Here is an 18,084-nt window from a genome sequence, read left to right on the forward strand (position 1 = left end):
CCAGACAATCCAAACCTTTGGCCTCTCTGCAATCCGTAAGTGCATTGCTTAAACTGTAGCAGATGTAGGCTCCTGGAATCAGAGACTGAGGCTCAAGAGGACGTGGTTAAAATGTTCCCCAGTATACACCTCTTCCATTCTGCACCAGAATGAACTAAGAGAACTACACTGAAATATAGACTGTCTGAGGTCTGGATAGTTAGCAGGAGAAGCCTAAGTATTGTGCTCTCTTTTTCCAGCACAGACTAAGCCAGAGAAGTATAACTGTAGGACGAATTTCAGTAGGTAGGGCTCCTTGCGGGGATTATTGCAAAAATCCAAATTTGTTGTGTTGATTGCCTGGAGTCGCAAAGAGTCGGACACGACTGAGCGACTGAACTGAACTGAATACAGTGATAGGGAATGTTGGAAATGCTCTAGGGGTCTCAGGAATAAGACACAAAATCGAAAATGGCTCGGCAAGGCAGTTTACTTTTGCAGAAGGGAGTCCTATAGACTAAGGTCTGGAGGCAAACACAGAGTTCACTCGGTTTTTGTCCCAAAGACGCAGTTTCCCTCCTTTTGCTCCTCATAGGTTGAGGACCAGAGTTAAAATCTTTCCTGGAGGTCACCTAAGTTTTTATTGGACGACTGGTCTCCATGAGGGCCACGAGTAGCACTTGTTAAGTTCCTGATTGGAGGGTTTATATTAACTACTTTCCCCATTTTTTAGTTCTTTGCGCATGTCCAGGATAAACCCGGCAAAATTAGCCCGCCAAAATGTTCTTATGAGGAAAGAGAATCAAGAAGTGCAAAGAACAGGATTGGCAACGAGCCTCCATTTTAGGAATCTTATTCACAAGATGGCTATATACCTTTCTGTTCAACTATTCTAAGAATGAATCACTTCTTTATTTTTTATAACTTCTCCTTTGATAGAAAAAACCTTTCTTACAGGGAATATGGCAAACACACACACAAAACAAAAACAGCAACATTTAATATGCTAATTAATTCACTGGCTTATTTGACAAGTCTTTATTGCAGAAGGGAAAGGCTACCCACTCCAGTGTTCTGGCCTAGAGAATTCCATGGACTATACAGTCCATGGGGTTGCAAAGAGTTGAACACGACTGAGCCACTTTCACTTTTATTGTTTGTCAGATACTGTGCTAGGCATTGGAAATACAAGAGTGGATGAAACACACTTTCTTATAAGGACACCAGCCACTGAATTTAAGGTACTCCCCCCACCCCCAATCCAGTATGCCCTCATGTTAGTTTAACTAATTACATATGCATACATGTGTGCTAAGTTGCTTCAGTCGTGTCCAACTCTGTGCGACCCTATGGATTGTAGCCCGCCAGGCTTCTCTATGTTCTCTCCAGGCAAGATTACTGGAGTGGGTTGCTCTGCTCTCCTCCAGGGAATCTTCCCGATCCAGGGATCCAACCCTCCTTTCTTAGGTCTATGGTGTTGACAGGCGGGTTCTCTACCACTAGAGCCACTTGGCAAGCCCGATTACATCAGGCAAGCCCAAAACAACTGCAAAGACTAATTCCAATAAGGTCCTTTTCTGAGGTTTTGGGTGCGGATGTTTTTGTGGACCACTATACCGTGGGCTTCCCTGGTGGCTCAGTGGTAATGAATCCGCCTGCCATTGTAGGAGAGGCAGGTTGGATTCCTGGGTCAGGGAGATCTCCTGGATAAGGAAATGGTAACCCAGTCCAGTATTCTTGCCTGGGAAATTCCATGGACAGAGCCTGGCAGGGTACAGGCCATGAGGTCACAAAAGAGTCAGACATGATTTATCTACTAAAGAACAACAACAATTTACTGTAGTACAGGTGGGAAACCAGTTAGAACCAGATTAGATAGGGAGGCCAGGGCAAGGAGACGGCATGCATATTTGAAGAGGAAACAAAAAGCTTACTGAGAAAACTGAATATCAGATTTTAATATATCTGTACATTATTTTTTTCAATAAATTAGAGTGCACCAATAGGATACTGCTCCAAGAAGAAATAGTAATCAGAGGAATTTGGATAAGAGGTTGTCCATTGGAAAGAAATGAAGAAAACAAGTCACTACACATAAAGAGGCACATGTCTGCATATTTTTGTACTTACCAATTGGGAGGAAGATAAAGTTAAATCTTAACCTCTTCGAGGGCACTTTCAACTCAATGGCCAGTAAGCAGACTTTGACGAGAGGCTATAACTTTTTGACGCCTAAGGGCAAAAGTTAGCTGCCCCCTCTGAGGTTCGAACTCAGGACCTTCAGATTATGAGACTGACGCGCTGCCTACTGCGCTAAGGAGGCAGATGGGGACACTCCCTCATTAAATATCTTTAGCACTGGATTTTACTTTGCTTAAATTTTGGTCTTGCTGTATATTTCCCTGGCTTTAAAATTTGGAAATGAAAAGCTGTTCTGCACAAGTGCAACAGCTTCTACAACCTGCGTCAGATGAGGATTGTCGCTATTGATCTCGCTCGTTCTGAATTGATGACCTCCACTTCTCACAACCGAAGGAAAATTTCCTTAACGTCTTGCCCAGAAACCTGCACTAAAACTACACCGGCGTCCATCTCTGTGGTCTCTAGAGAAGAGGAAAACTGCCCACTTCCTCTCTCATGATTCCTCTTTCCTTCAATACTCGATTCTTCTGCATCAGTATTTTGAACACTTTTAAGTGTTTACTGTCTTCAACATTTCCTTTGACTCGGCGCCTTGGTCTCAAGCCGTCGCTCTATATCGTTTGCTCCTTCGCAGGCAAATTTCCCAGAAAGAGGTTTGTCCTCCTTTTTAAACACCTCCCCCAGTCCCATCAGTTTTTCAACGGACTACAATCTTCCTCAACCACCGCTCCTTCCAGAGGAAGTCCAAATGGGGTTCCCGGACTATGTGGCACTTGATGGTTCAAAGAGTAAGGTGTCCTTGCTGCGAACTCGTGGAAATCTGCTGGTATAAGAGTTGTAGTTACAGAAACAAGAATAGGTGAAAAGCCTGGTTTGCCTGCTGTCTTGGAGAAGGAAATGGCAACCCACTCGAGTATTCTTGCCTGGGGACAGAAGTCTGACGGGCTACAGTCCATGGAGTCGCACAGAGATGGACACCACCGACGACTAACACTTTCACTTGGTTTGCAGGAAAAGTCTCGGGAAAGCCCCACCTGCAGGAAACCTCTTCTCTAGTTGAGAAAAGTCAGTGTTTTCGGGCCATTCAGAGAATGGCCATTTCGTTTGGGCTACGGACGGTTGGGGAAAGTACAAAAAATCCTATTACAACTTTATAGCCCCGGGGTTCTCCACCCCGGAAGGCTGAAAGGAACACTGATTTACCTAGATGGATGCGGCACATCTTTTTCAGCTTCTGTAGTTGCAGTCGCTGTTTCCCCCTGGCAGCTGATAAGGGCAATGGTAATTTCTGGTTCGCAACAATGGGCGGTCCATTGTTGCATCCCTCTGAGTGCTGCGGCTTAAATGTGCGAAATAAGTGATCCGTAGTCGTGGGCGTCAACAGTTTGGCTGTGTCTGTAGATTAACTGTTGTGCTTTTTGTCCAAATAGTGTTAGCTTTATGTTTAACATTGCGGATATTATGACCATATTTTCTAAGAGTCTAGATAATGAAAGTGGGAACAAACGAACTCCCGTGGAAATTCCAGCATGACCCAGATCACTGAAAAAGTCTAAATGACGGATTGAAGAACACATACAACTGGATTAGGGAGGTAAATTACAGAAGCAACTGCACAGTATGTAGAAAAGGATTTGGATTTGGGCATGGTGAAAAAGGAGGTGTGAAAGTACATGGGTAGACCGAATCTCCCAAATCTGGGTTTAGACGGGAGAGAACTTTCCAATCAGTTTTTTTTTAGTCTCCAAATGACACCAGTGCTCATTGAAAAATAGAGTTGGGTATAACACTTGAAAAGTCCTAATTCAGAGGTTGCAACCGGGAGGCAAACAAAAAGGTAAATTTCGATACCATGTATTGGTCTCTTGCAACCTGGAGTTGATTCTGTCTGATGAGCTTGCTGTCTACAATATAACAACTTCAAGTGATGTGTCAAAATACGGCAACCAAAAAATGTTTCCCTAGCTCCTACGACTTTCGCTTGAAACATAGTGTCGAAAATCGTATTCTTGACTTGTATGTAGACTTAACAAAACCGCTACATACTTAAATGATTGTTGATATCTTGCTTAACTACAAAATAGGCCTTGTTCATCTGCGGCTGCTGCTGCTAAGTGGCTTCAGTAGTGTCCGACTCTGTGCGACCCCATAGACGGCAGCCCACCAGGCTCCCCGGCCCCTGGGATTCTCCAGGCAAGAACGCTGGAGTGGGTTGCCATTTCCTTCTCCTATCTGCACAATTTGCAGAGGTGCAAATGTGAATTTTGGCAAATTCTATTTAGCCTTACCAAAGAATATGAAAAGGTCTTATCTGCTAAATGTCCTGCACTCCGTGTGCATATAGCATTGCTTTAAAAGATTGTGGCTTGTTTACTCATGATGTTGAGGTTTTCATAGTTTATTGAAGTTTATAGTCAGTTTTATTTTCTTCAAAATGTGCAGAAGCACTTACTGAGACTTTTAACCTCATACAAATGTAATGAGATAAACTTTTTGGGCCTCCAACGTGGCTGTCATTGTTGCTGGCCATAGAAAATACGTTGAGGTTTGGCCTGCTGTAAAATCTTTATTTTCAAAGAATGAGATAAGAAGAATGTACTTCTCTAATTTGGAAATGCTTTAAGGATGGGAATAAGAAAAAGTACTATAGTAAATCAGAAATGTATATGCTCTTTCTCCAGTATTGTTTGATGTTATGTTGATCATGACAAAAACTCATACACTGAAAAAATGATTCATTTTCTGGGAAATATGACTACTTAAGAATGAAATAATAATAATAATACCAGAAAGGGGCAGCCAAATAGCAAGAAAAACAGAATTTTCTTATTTGCTAAAAGTACAATATAACTAATTTGGAATCTAAGTTTTATTTCACACATTTTAATTACTGCTATGATTATTTATCAAGATTAAGAGAACTGGAGAAGTAGCAGGTTTGGGGATGGGTAGGAAATCAAGAGACCTTTGAACATACCAAGTTTGTGATACCTTTTGAACATTCAGTGGAAATGTCAGTCATGTAAATGGATCTGCTTAATGGAGAGGCGGGGTTGAAAATTAAAGTTTGGGAATCATCAGGGTGTAGGTGGCGTTTAAAGTCAGGTGATCAGGTGAGCTCATGAAGGGAGAAGATAAATGCCCGGAATACATGAGGGGTCAGGTAGGGACTTTAGAGAACTCCATAATTTAGAGACTGGGAAGAGGAGGAAATAGAGAAGGAACTTTGAGGTAAAGTTCAAGTGTGTGGCATTGAAGATAAGGCTCCCACTGTGTCCTCATTATCTACTAATATGTAACAAAGAATTCCAAAACACAGTGGCTTGTGGTATGCAGAATAGCGGCCATTCTAAAAACATTCTCTAATCCCTGGAACCTGTGAATGTTACCTTCCATGGTAAGAGGTACTTTTCAGATGTGATTAAGGACCATGAGACAGGAAGATGATCCTAATCACGAGTCCTTAGAAGTGGGGTGGGGGAAAAGACTAGGTAAAGAGATATGATTTTGAGAAGGACTCCGACCCATCATTCATGGCTTTGAAGAGCCAAGGAATGTAGCAGCCTTTAGAAGCTGGAAGTGTCCATTAGCTTACAGCCAGCAGACAAAAGAGACTTCTTTTGTAGTCCTACCACTGCAAAAAACAACTCTGTGAAGCAGGAAACAGATTCTCCCTTTAAGTCTCCAGAAGGGAATGCAGGCTGCCAATACCCTGCCCTCACTTCTTCTTCTTTTTTAATTGTTTAATTTTATTATTGGACACACAGCATGTGGGATCTTAGTTCCCCAACCAGGTGTTGAATCCAGTCTCCCTTCATTGGGAGCTCAGAGTCTTAACCACTGGACCACCAGCGAAGTCCCCAAATGTATCACTTCTGACCTGCAAAATTCTAAGATAATAAATTTGTGTTGTTTCAAGCCACTACATTTGCTGTGATAGCAGTAGAAAACCACTTTATTATCTCTCTTGATTCTGTTGGTTGACTGGGCTCATCTGGGCAACTCTGCTCCATGAGATGTCAGCAGGAACTTCGATCCTCTGAAGACTTGATTGGGCTGAGTTGTTCAAGATGGACAGCTCATGTGACAGGTGTTGGCATTTGGTGTTTGTGATCTGCTAGGAGTTTTGTTGAGACTGTTGCCCAGAGTGCCTGACTGTGGCCTTTCCATGTGGCTGGGTTCTGAAAGGGAGCTTCTCAGGTTGAACATTTCAAGAAACCTCATCAGAAGCTGCTGGGGTTCTTATGACTCAGATGGGCCTGGAATGGGCAAAACATCATTTCAATGAAATTCTACTAGGTCAGCCAAGATTCATTGTGAAAATGTGCTATACAAAGGTGTGATTACTGAGAGACCTGCAACATTGGGGTCGGTTTTGGGAGACTAACTACCACACAAGCTAATACTTTTTTCATCTGCAACATCATCTTAATCTTATTCTCTGGCCTGTACATTGTTGATGCTCTGCTCAGGTCTACTTGAACTTGGAACTAGGGATTTTGACACCTTTTCAGCTTTGTACCTGTCTGACTCTTTGCGAGCCCATGGACTATACAGTCCATGGAATTTTCCAGGCCAGAACACTGACCTGTATAGTCCATGCGGTCACAAAGAGTTGGACACGACTGAGCAACTTTCATCATTTCATCATCAGCTTTGTACCTGTTGATGCTTCATGGAAAGAATCTTTCCATGCCCTATGGATCTGACATAATTCCAACATGTGTGATTTTCCACCACATCACCAAGCAGTTCTTTATACCAGCTGGGTATCCTACAATTCAACTCAGTTCTAACACTATCTACCCAGAGATAATGTCAGATTTTACCAATTAGAGGCTGGGTTCCACAAGACTGCCCTCCACTTCAGATGCCAATCACGAGTCTAGGTTGTCAGCTGTGCATATGATCAACTGATTATAGATGATATTTTTAAAAAACTCCTCTCTCTGAGTTTGATTAATTTGCTAGATAAAAGAACTCAGAGAAACATTTTATATATGAGTTTCAGGTCAGTTTAGTTGCTCAGTCATGTCTGACTCTTTGCGACCCCATGGACTGCAGAACCCCAGGCCTGCCTGTCCGTTACCAACTCCCAGGCAACCCACTCCAGTATTCTTGCCTGGAGAATCCCATGGATGGAGGAGCCTGGTAAGCTACAGTCCACGGGGTTGCAAAGAGTCGGACATGACTGAGCGACTTCACTTTCACTTTTCATGTCCATCAAGTCGGTGATGCCATCCAGCCATCTCATCCTCTGTTGTCTCCTTCTCCTCCCACCTTCAATCTTTCCAGCATCAGGGTCTTTTCAAATGAGTCAGTTCTTCACATCAGGTGGCCAAAGTATTGGAGTTTCAGCTTCAGCATCAGTCCTTCCAATGAATATTCAGGACTGATTTCCTTTAGGATGGACTTATTGGATTGCTTTGCAGCCCAAGGGACTCTCAAGAGTCTTCTCCAACACCACAGTTTAAAAGCATCAATTCTTCAGTGCTCAGCTTTCTTTATAGTTCAACTCTCACATCCATCCATGACTACTGGAAAAACCATAGCTTTGACTAGATGGACCTTTGTTGGCAAAGTAATGTCTCTGCTTTTTAATATGCTGTCTAGGTTGGTCTAACTTTTCTTTCTTTTAATTTCATGGCTCCAGTCACCATCTGCAGTGATTTTGGAGCCCTCCAAAATAAAGTCTGTCATTGTTTCCACTGCATCTGTCTGCCAAGAAGTGATGGGACCATTTGCCATGATCTTAGTTTTCTGAATGTTGAGCTTGTATGAGTTTACTGGCTTATTATAACAGGCTCTGGAATAATTAGAAGGGAGAGTTGCAAAGGGCAAGGTATGGGTAAAGGGAACATGGAACTTCCATCCCTTCTCTGAGCTGGTCACAGTCCTCACATTTCCAAGTCCTCACATTTCCAGCCCCAAACTCTTCAAACCCTGTCCTTTAAAAAAAAATTTTTTTTTAATGGATGCTTCATTATATAGGCACTATTATTAAATCATAGGCCATCAGTAATTTAACTGACTCAATGGACATGAGTTTGAGCAAGCTCCAGGAGCTGGCGATGGACAGGGAAGCCTGGCATGCTGCAGTCCATGCGCAGAGTCAGACATGACTGAGCAACTGAACTGAACTGAACTGAACTAGCCCTTCTCCCCTCCCTGGAGTTGAAGGTGGGACTGAGAGTTTCAATCCTTCAATCAGAAGATTAGTTTCCTTGCAATCTGACCCCTCCAAGTGAGTTGTTCCAAAATTCCATCATTAACATAACAAAAGGCACCTTTATGGCTCTCATCAATTAGGAAAGTCCTAGGGTTTCAGAAACTGTGTGTCCTGTGAGGAAGACCCAATAATATTTATTATAAATCTTGACCACACCTTCCTTACCTGCCTAATCATAGCTCATCTTTAAGACACATTTCAGCTATCATCTCCTCCAGTAAACCCTCCCCATCTTTAGGTTAGGTGTCTGGACTGATGATGTCCTCTACACAAAACCCTGCCCTTACATCTATGGAAGAATACAATTTTTAATTCTCGCTGATTTACTTGTTTGCATTTTTTTTAAAATCAGGCCATAAGCTCCTCAGAAGAGTGCATTTTGTGCTCTCTGATTCCCCAGATGGACAGCACAAAGAGGGGTCTCAGTAAATGTTGGCTGACAGAGCAATAATTGAACAGTTCTCTACATTTATTATTATCTCTGTAAAGAATCTGCCTGCAATGCAGTAGGTCTGGGTTCAATCCCTGGGTCAGGAAGCTCCCCTGGGGCAGGAAATCGCAACCCACTCCAGTATTCTTGCCTGGAGAAATTCGTGGACAGAGGAGCCTGGCCGGCTACAGTCCATGGGGTCGCAGAGTCGGACACGACTAAGCAACTAACATACTGCGTTTATTTATTACTTAGCACAAAGCAGCAAACAAATGCATCCAACATGGTACTGTACATATGTCAAGGTTTCAACCAGGCAAAAAATTATGCATGCAGGAGGGCGGGGACTAAAAAGGGTGCAGGGTCGGGGGTGGTGGGGTAGATGCCTACGATCGTTTGGGAAGGCACAACTGTGGGTATCTTTTATTTTTCTCCATAATGTTCTAATATAAAGCTGTCACTGATAAATAAGAGTGTAGAATTTGCCGCCCGGGCCACTGATTGGCCACACCTGGGAGTTTCTTAGAAATGAAGAATCTCAGAGCTCACCCCCAGATCCATATCATTAGAACCTGCATTTTGGCGAGACCCCCCTGTGATTTTGTACGCATTGAAATTTGCGAAGAACGCTCAACGCTCATCCTCTGATTAATTTATGGCCGTTTATGCAAAGATTCCCAGGACAACACAATAAAAGAAGCGTATTCACATTTCTGCCCTTGCTTTCTGCGTCTCTTGAGCCCCTTCCAGCAATCTTGAGGGGGTAGTGGGCTGGGAACAGGGGAGTCGCCGCGTGGGTCCCGCACCGCATCACTGCAAGGGCAGCTGGCCGCGGCCTCCAGGCCCGCGGCGCCTCGTCTCCCCGCGCCGGGCTCGGTGGCGCGCGCCTGTAATCCCAGCTTCTTGGGAGGCTGAGGCCGGCGGATCGTGGGTGCCCGGGGGTTCGGGACTCCGGCGCTGTGTAGAGCGGGCGTCCGCACTGGGCCCGGCACCAACATGGGGCTCCCGGGGGAGCCCGGGGGTACCAGGTTGTCTAAGGAGGGGGGGACCCGGCCCAGGCCGGACACGGAGCAGGTCAAACTCCCCGTGCTGGGCGGCGGTGGGACCGCGCCTGCGAGCAGTGCCTGCAGTTCTGCCCGGACATCCGACGAGACCCGGTCTCTTTTGTTCACCTTCCCTTTACAGGATTCTCTCAAAAAAAAAAAATTTTTTTTCCCCTCAGCAGTATTCTCGGTCAACCACCTGACTTAAGGGCGCATACTGCTGTTAAAAAATAAACTGAGGCATCTTAAATTTTAAAAAAGATTTTATTTGAACAAAAATCGATGCCAGTGGAGCAGCATCCAATCTAGCGGATAGGAAGGAGCTCCGAGGAGCTGTATAAAATGGAAGGCTCTGGTAGAAGTGAGCAGGAACAAGGAAGGTATATTAGGGAAAAAAAGATGATTGCTGCTGCTGCTGCTGCTAAGTCGCTTCAGTCGTGTCCGACTCTGTGCGACCCCATAGACGGCAGCCCACCAGGCTCCCCCGTCCCTGGGATTCTCCAGGCATGAACCTAGTTATTGCTAAATTTCTTTCCTTTAGGGCATGGCAGGAGCTAGATTATCTAACTAATACTGATCAGGTAGTTCCTGATTGACTGATTTTACATTACATTTCCAGGCGGGCAAAAACGCTAAGTCTGGGCTTGGTGACAATGAGGCTTAGCATAAATGACTCCATTTTGGGCCTGACTTTATTTATTTTTTTTTAACACTACCTGTTTGCTTTATCTTTACATGTTGCACACAGGGGTAGGGTGGTGCAGTCAGGCAAACTGGAAGAAACTCTTCTTAATGACTTATTATCCCGGGGATTTCTCCACTCTGCAATTGGCCTTCCCCAAAACAGTAAGGCTATATTGCATTTTGTAAGTACTGCTTCATTATATTGCATTACCTGACAAGTGTATAATCCAAGACAGATGTGCAACAGGTCTGAACTTCAAGTTATTTTCAGGAACTTCTCACTCAAAAACCTGTACACAAAAGTTCTTCCTCGACTGGACAGAAGACCTGAGGATACATTTCACCAAAGCAGATATATAGATGGCAAATACACACACAAAAAAGTTTTCAACATCATTAGCCACTGCTGCTGCTGCTGCTAAGTCACTTCAGTCGTGTCCCACTCTGTGCGACCCCATAGACGGAAGCCCACCAGGCTCCCCCATCCCTGGGATTCTCCAGGCAAGAACACTGGAGTTGGTTGCCATTTCCTTCTTCAATGCATGAAAGTGAAAAGTGAAAGGGAAGTCGCTCAGTCGTGTCCGACTCTTAGTGACCCCATGGACTACAGCCTACCAGGCTCCTCCATCCATGGGATTTTCCAGGCAAGAGTACTGGAGTGGGGTGCCATTGCCTTCTCCGTCATTAGCCACTAGGGAAATGCAAATTACAACCACAATGAGATGTTACTAGATTCCTATCAGAAGAGCTACAATAAAACTAGTAACAACGCCAAAGGTTGATGAGGCTATATATGTTGCTGATAGGTTAGGGTTAGGGTCAGGATTAGGGTTTAGGGTTAGGGTTAGGGTTTAGGGTTAGGGTTAGGTGCAACCACTTTGGGAAACACTTTCTCAGTTTCTTTAAAAACTAAATATGCAAGTACCATGCTACCCAACAGCTGCACTCCTGAACATATATCCCAGAGAAATGATGACTGATGTTTACATAAAAACTATCTGCAAGTGTTTACAGTATATTTATTCATACTGGTAGAAACCTGGAAACAACCCAAATGTCCTTCAATGAAGAATGTTCAAACTGTGGTGAATAATATACAGAATACTATTCAGTAATAAGAAGGACAAACTATGAAAGGTTCAACAACTTGGATGAATCTCCAGAAAATTACAGTGAGTGCAAAAAGCCAGTCCCAATAGATTATATTGTATATATGGTTCTATTTATATAACATTCTTGAAATTACAAAGTTGTAGAAATGGAAAGCAGATTAGTGGTTGCCAGATGTTGGGGTGGGGGGAATAAGAGGTCAGCAGCTATAAAAGGGCAACCTGAGGACCCTAGTGGTGATGGAAATGTTCTGTACTTTGACTTTATCAATATCAATACCCTGCTCCTGATACTGCATTATAATTTTGCAATGTGTCACTATTGGGGGCAACTCAGTAAAGCATACATGATATCTTTCTTCATTATTTCTTATAACTGAATGTGAACTTACAATCATCTAAAAGTTAAAAATGAATTTTAAAAAGACAGAGGTCAGAACACTGAGAAGAAGCCATTTCTAAAAAGAGTCCTTAGAAGTGGGGGAGAGGGAAGATGGAAACAGAGCAGCCGGAGAGCACAGAGAAGAAAAGGTCCAAGGAAGACTGTGTCGTGAAGGAAGAGTTGTCAATAGTTTGCATTCTGCACAAAATTAAGTTTAGGGCGGGGGAGGCGGGGGGCGGCGGTAGCCAAAGCATTAGAAACTTGAGTGGCTGGTGGTAATGTTTTCTTAGGATTGGAAGGCAGAAGTAAGCTGATGAGCAATTAAGGCAAGGAAGCCGAGACAAATACTGTTCCTGACACAAGTTTGGTGGTGAGTGGAAGGAAAGCCTCTGGGGAAGAAACCTGAGGGCAAGACAGGAGAGCATGTGTTCTCTTCTTGTCTAAAGATAAGGATTAGGCATTTTGTAGTCTGAAGAGAGGCAGGTAAGAGGGAGAGAGATCAAAGACACAAGGGTAGAATGGAATTTAGGAGAAGGTTGTCAAAAGCTCAGCTGGAGTATTAATTAACCTTGGAAATGAGGGAAAACTTTTCCTCTGAGTAGCAAGAGGTTGGAATATGTGAAGAACCAGAAAATTAGGAGATAGGGAAAAAAATAAACCACAGGAGTATCTTGAGTCTTCTTTCTTTCAAGGCTCTGGCTCAGTTTACCACGCACCCTGCCCGGTACTCTCTTCCAGCCAGGAGCCACCTCTTCAATTCAACTCAGATGACTTCATTTTCTAGGAAACTTTCTTCAGTTCTCCTGCCTTGCCTCTCTCTTTCTCTTCAGAATTACATAGGAGTCCACTTATTCAATAAATTTTTACTGAAGGAAAATGATGTCGAAAAAAATATAATTGATATTCCTCATATTAAACTTATCTTTTTCATATCTACCTGGGAGACTAGTATCCTTTGCATTAGAATCTGGCAGAGAATAAGATTAGGGGGAAAGGGGACATCATTAAGTAGAAATGAACGAGAGAAAGTGGAGTCCCCTTGATTTTGGCTTACGGTTGCTGGACTAATTCCATGGGAATGAAGAAGATGTAGGTTTGAAGAAAGAGGAGCATAGCATAAATGGAACAGAATCTGAACCAAGAAAGAAGATACATACTAAATATTACAAAAAAGAAGGGAAAGTGGTTTTCCTTTAGCACATTTGGAACTATTTCCATTTAGTTAAATGTAGAAGTCCATCCCTAGGCTTCTCCGACTGAAAGAATCGTCTTATTGCACAATCCTCTTGTGTCTTCCTTTATGAATTTGAGAAAAAAAAAGTCTCCTATTTTTTTGGTTCTGTGTGTATTTTGTTTACATTAGTACATTCAGTATTTTAGTAAACACTAAAATGAACGGTTTGCCTGCCGAAACCCGGGATCGAACCAGGGACCTTTAGATCTTCAGTCTAACGCTCTCCCAACTGAGCTATTTCGGCTCCGCCCACAAGCCTTTAAAATAATGTGTAATGGCTTTATTCTCTGTCCTTTTAGTCACTACTTATTAAGAATTTGTTTGATAAACATCACGATAAGCACTTGAGGAAGTCAAAGATAAATTTTAAAAGGACTTTCATCTTCTAATGGCTCACCAGTTTATAAGGAGAAAGAGAAGACAATTACAAATTAATGTTTTAGGAACTGCTGTAATGACTTCATTAAATCTACAATTTATTCCTGAGTAACTCCACAGGTCTGGAGCAGGGAGAGAGACTCTGTGAAGCTACAATGCCCCGATTTCTTCTTCTTCGGCGTTGCCACATCTTCCTCTCTTCCATATTTTATTGGTTGGTGCGGACAGACTGCTGCTGCTGCTGCTGCTAAGTCCCTTCAGTCGTGTCCGACTCTGTGCGACCCCATAGACGGCAGCCCACCAGGCTCCCCCGTCCCTGGGATTCTCCAGGCAAGAACACTGGAGTGGGTTGCCATTTCCTTCTCCAATGTATGAAAGTGGAAAATGAAAGTGAAGTCGCTCAGTCGTATCCGACTCTTCGCGACCCCATGGACTGCAGCCCACCAGGCTCCTCTATCTATGGGATTTTCCAGGCAAGAGTACTGGAGTGGGGTGCCATTGCCTTCTCCGGGTGCGGACAGGAGGTCCTTGTAAAAACGAAAGTGATCCTGTTACAGTGTCACTTTGTACCTACGAAACATTAGCCTCGTAGGTTTTTCTTGACAGGTCTCTAGCACCTTCCCTGGTGGTCTAGTGGTTAGGATTCGGCGCTCTCACCGCCGCGGCCCGGGTTCGATTCCCGGTCAGGGAAGAAAGAGTTCGTTTTTGTTTTTACTACCAGTGTTCCCGCATAGGGGAAACTTTAGAAGTGTATGCAAGCTAACTTTTAATTTCCATATGAAACATTTTCGGTTTAGAAGCCCTGCAATGGTTTTGATATTCTAAGCTCAAAATGACAAATGATGTAAATTTCAATGGTTTACAAAGAATGGGTAAATGAGTTAGTTACTTGTCATTGATCAAAAAGCTGTCCACTATTCCTAAATGCCTCAAAATTTTATTTTATTCGATTGGATGATCCAGTGAGAGGGAAATTTTGGAGGCAATTGATTAGCTTTAGGAGTTGATCGAGATTAGCATAACATAATGAAAAAACAGTTACAAATGAAGATGAAAGAAACCGAGAAGCTATTTTCTGGACGTTTGTGTTCGCTGGTTGTGGGCGAGTTTCTGAATCCGGGAGAGCAGCTGGAATTTTGAAAAGCACTCTCTCTGGTGGATTTTCTAGTTTCACTGCTTTGGGAGAAGGGAGATCGCCAGAAATACTGGCAGGGTAATTGAATCTTGGGCCTAGGCGAGCTCCGGACTGCCTGATTTCCCCAGCGCCTCCACCTCTCTTTAGCTACGAATTTACAGTTTGTCTGGGGTTTGCTAAGAAAGAAATTGGGGAAGGCTAGATCATTAAAGGAAAACTGTCAAAAACTAAGAAACAGGCAAAGTATTGAGCATGTCTGAATGCGTACCTGAGAAATTTACTGATAACTACTTGAAGAAAAGCGGATCCTGTTATTCTCCTGACTTTTGACAGTTTCATGCCTTTGTGATAACTAGCTTCTGTCTGACAGTACTGGGGCACGAAGCTTTGTTACTTGGTTTGTCTAAATAACAGTCACAGGTGTATTGCTTATTATTTCCTTCTCATTTCTTATAAAAGTTCAGTGTGCATTTGAACTCTTCACAAATTTCCAAATAGAAATCATGGTGTCCCTGATCTTACTCTACAAACAGATGGTGTTTTTATGATCATGTTAAATGAAACAGTAGTACTCTTTCTAACTAATTGCACATTTCCTGCTCTCCCCCAACCCCCAAATATAAATTCCCAAATTTCAAAACCTCTTTGAGCTGGGACACTCCTTTGTTAGTTTGCCAACAGTCTTCTTATGTTAATACATTTTAACACCTATGTAATATCAATTTATATAAGAAATTTTATTTTTCTCTAAGCATAAAAGTAGTAGTTTGTTGAATTTCTCTGTTTACTGAAGTTGTTCTATGTTTTTTTTGCTTAATGTTTCAGAGGAAATCAACCTATAGGCCTGATGGCAAACACCTCTTGAACAACATCTTCTTTTAATGATATTTTGTCTCCTTTCTATGTAGCAAGAATCTTTTGCTTCATTTCTTTTTAATATCTGTTTTTTAGAGAGGAATCTGGGTAGAACCCTTAAATGTGTTTAATGCTTTTCTAAATATTAAAACTTTTCCACATAAACTTGATTGGATTAGAGACAAAGGACTCTTCTTTGAAAGCTACCTGAATTTTCTTCTTCTGCGTGGAGATCATTTCTCCTTCACCTCTTTCTCTCTGCTTGCATGTCTCACTCCTTCATGAATCTCTGTCTTCCCTCCAGGAGAGGGCCTGTTGGAGGAAAGGGGTTGCAGGTTCAATCTTGACCCTGGCCCCCCTCCACCCAAACTTTCCTTATTACACTTCTCACCAGGTCTGTCTCACTTCAACATACATTCCTCAGTGCATTCATAAATTCTTCCAACCAGACCTTTCCAGATCTATGCTAAGTTAGCTCTTCCAACTAAATGTGAACGCAGCCCTCCTTTATTTACAACCCTGAGTTATAATGACCTGATGAATGTTTGCCTTCCCTGGTAGTTCTGAGGGTGAGGATAGCACTGGTCAAATGTTTCTACTGAATATTCAGTGTACAGCTTAGCGTCCAGGTGCCCAGGATCAATACTTGTTGAATGAATGAGTGGGCTCCTGATGCCCGATCTTTGATAGTCAGTTTATCTCAATTTATTTCTTCAATTTTCTTTTTTCCCCTTGTTAGTTTACCATGTAGGAATGCAAACCCCAGAAAGAGAAAACTGGTCTCTGAATTGATGCCTTTGATGGATCAAGATGACGCTGATGAAGTATTAAACTAGTTAGTACCTAGCAGGAGGATATCATTGGTCTTTGTGTCTGAGGGTTAAACTTGTCACAAAGTGGTCGGTTTCCATCAAATTATGTCCATACTGCCATCCAGGACTGGTGGGAGTACATATTAATAATACTGATAGTGGAGGAGAGTCTACTGGTGTTGTGAGGGACCGAGAGGGAGAACCACGGAGAGGGCTCGAAATGACACAGCAGATGAGAAAAGAGGCTCCTAGCTTGGGATATACGGAGAAACTAGGGAAATAAGCTTTAGGAAGAGTAGGGGGTCACTATGTTGCTTTTGCTCTATTGAGAATCCTTTTTCTTAGTGATTTTCCTAAGGTAATCTCCTTAGAAAATAACACCTGGTAATTGATAAATTATTGCAGCTAAGGATAATGCATGTATGCATCCTAAGTCACTTCAGTCATGTCTGACTCTTTGCGACACCATGGACTGTAGCCCGCCAGGCTACTCCTCTGTCCATGGGATTCTCCAGTCATGAATACTGGAGTGGGTTGCCATGCCCTTCTCCAGGGGATCTTCCCGTCCCAGGGATGGAACCCGCCTCTCTTTATAGTTTTGATTTAAACCTTGGCGTTTCAAAATGAACCGCCCAGTGCCTTTGGTCCTGGGGGCATTTCTGCAGAGACCGCGTTCGTCCTGAGAACTGGGCTCTGTGCTCCTTTCGTCGAGTTGTCTTTTCCCCCTAGCGTCCCCTCATCCAAAACCACTCCTGGACTCTCAGCTGTGTCGCGGCTCCGGGGGACATCACCGTCCACCGCGGACCTGCAACCCACACGACCACCTGCAGCTCTTTCCTCCCGGGTTGGTTACAATCGGGCGGGCGGCTCGGATCCCCTGGTTTCCTTCCCCGCTACTCCCAACTGTGGGGAAATAGGGTATCAGGGATCAGGCTGGGTGGTGGTTGAACGCCAGGCAGAATTCCATGGCAGAATTGGTGAGGAGAACGCCAAATAAATGTCCTAGAACGGAAACGTGAAGGAACCGTAAAGGGAAGACTATCACTCTTAGTAAAAATGCGGAAGACATGCACGCCGGAAGAGGTAGCGTGGCCGAGCGGTCTAAGGCGCTGGATTAAGGCTCCAGTCTCTTCGGGGGCGTGGGTTCGAATCCCACCGCTGCCAAGGCTGTTTTCTTTATTGTGAGACTGCCTGATGTTAGACGACTTTTCTTCATGCCCGAAGTGGGCAGTTCTAATATTCTACAAAGTCAGTCCTTATCTTCCCTCGTTTTGACTTCTGTTTACCCAAGGGCCATAGGTAACTACCCCAAAACAATGCACAACGGAAAACATGCGCTCAAATAATCTATTAGTCTATACATTGTTGTTCAGTCTATTTGAGCGGCCAGTATATTTTCGGCATCATTCTAGGCCCTGAGGATGCAACAATCAACAACACAAACAAAAAGTGCTTTTATGCATACAATCCTTATTACAAACAAATGACTGGATGTTAGATTCCTGGGAATGCCCTGCAATTTAATATAGATCCTGGCAGTGCCTCCGAGGGAATAATTTATACTGAAAATAGTCACTATCCTTTCTCCAGCCTCTCTCAGCTCACTTCCTTCGTGTCCTTCTCTAATTTGGAAATACTTATAGGATGGGAATGGAGAAAAGTATCAAAATCG

At 43.3% G+C, this 18,084-nt stretch overlaps 4 non-coding genes across 4 annotated transcripts; 2 read left to right on the forward strand and 2 right to left on the reverse strand.

Moving 5' to 3' along the window:
- Nucleotides 1–2,229: 2,229 nt before the first annotated feature.
- On the reverse strand, nucleotides 2,230–2,302 carry TRNAM-CAU (transfer RNA methionine (anticodon CAU)). The gene has a single exon. It is a non-coding gene; the product is annotated as a tRNA-Met (tRNA).
- An 11,101-nt stretch (nucleotides 2,303–13,403) lies between these two features.
- TRNAF-GAA (transfer RNA phenylalanine (anticodon GAA)) lies at nucleotides 13,404–13,476 on the reverse strand. The gene has a single exon. It is a non-coding gene; the product is annotated as a tRNA-Phe (tRNA).
- A 753-nt stretch (nucleotides 13,477–14,229) lies between these two features.
- On the forward strand, nucleotides 14,230–14,301 carry TRNAE-CUC (transfer RNA glutamic acid (anticodon CUC)). Its single transcript has one exon. It is a non-coding gene; the product is annotated as a tRNA-Glu (tRNA).
- Nucleotides 14,302–17,494: 3,193 nt separating this feature from the next.
- TRNAL-AAG (transfer RNA leucine (anticodon AAG)) lies at nucleotides 17,495–17,576 on the forward strand. The gene has a single exon. It is a non-coding gene; the product is annotated as a tRNA-Leu (tRNA).
- The last annotated feature ends 508 nt before the right edge of the window (nucleotides 17,577–18,084 follow it).

The sequence above is a fragment of the Bubalus kerabau genome, chromosome 3, assembly GCF_029407905.1.
Source record: "Bubalus kerabau isolate K-KA32 ecotype Philippines breed swamp buffalo chromosome 3, PCC_UOA_SB_1v2, whole genome shotgun sequence".
NCBI classification, from domain to species: domain Eukaryota; kingdom Metazoa; phylum Chordata; class Mammalia; order Artiodactyla; family Bovidae; genus Bubalus; species Bubalus kerabau.